General features: G+C 51.2%; 1 non-coding gene across 1 annotated transcript; it reads left to right on the top strand.

The window, feature by feature from the left end:
• Nucleotides 1–60: 60 nt before the first annotated feature.
• On the top strand, nucleotides 61–133 carry TRNAR-ACG. The gene has a single exon. It is a non-coding gene; the product is annotated as a tRNA-Arg (tRNA).
• Nucleotides 134–250: the final 117 nt, after the last annotated feature.

Here is a 250-nt window from a genome sequence, read left to right on the forward strand (position 1 = left end):
GACAGCGTTCCATCTCAGGAACTTGGCTGCTGGGAAGGCCTATGGAGACATGAAGCAGCAGGGCCGGTGGCGCAATGGATAACGCGTCTGGCTACGGATCAGAAGATTGTAGGTTTGACTCCTACCTGGCTCGTCAAAAGTGCTGTGATTGTATAGTGGTTAATTCTCTGCGTTGTGGCCGCAGCAACCCTGGTTCAAATCCAGGTCATGGCATTCTTATGTGCCGTTTATAGCTGTTGCACATACCGAT

Source organism: Nanorana parkeri, unplaced genomic scaffold (genome assembly GCF_000935625.1).
Source record: "Nanorana parkeri isolate BGI_ZX_2015 unplaced genomic scaffold, ASM93562v1 scaffold19502, whole genome shotgun sequence".
Taxonomy (NCBI): Eukaryota; Metazoa; Chordata; class Amphibia; order Anura; family Dicroglossidae; genus Nanorana; species Nanorana parkeri.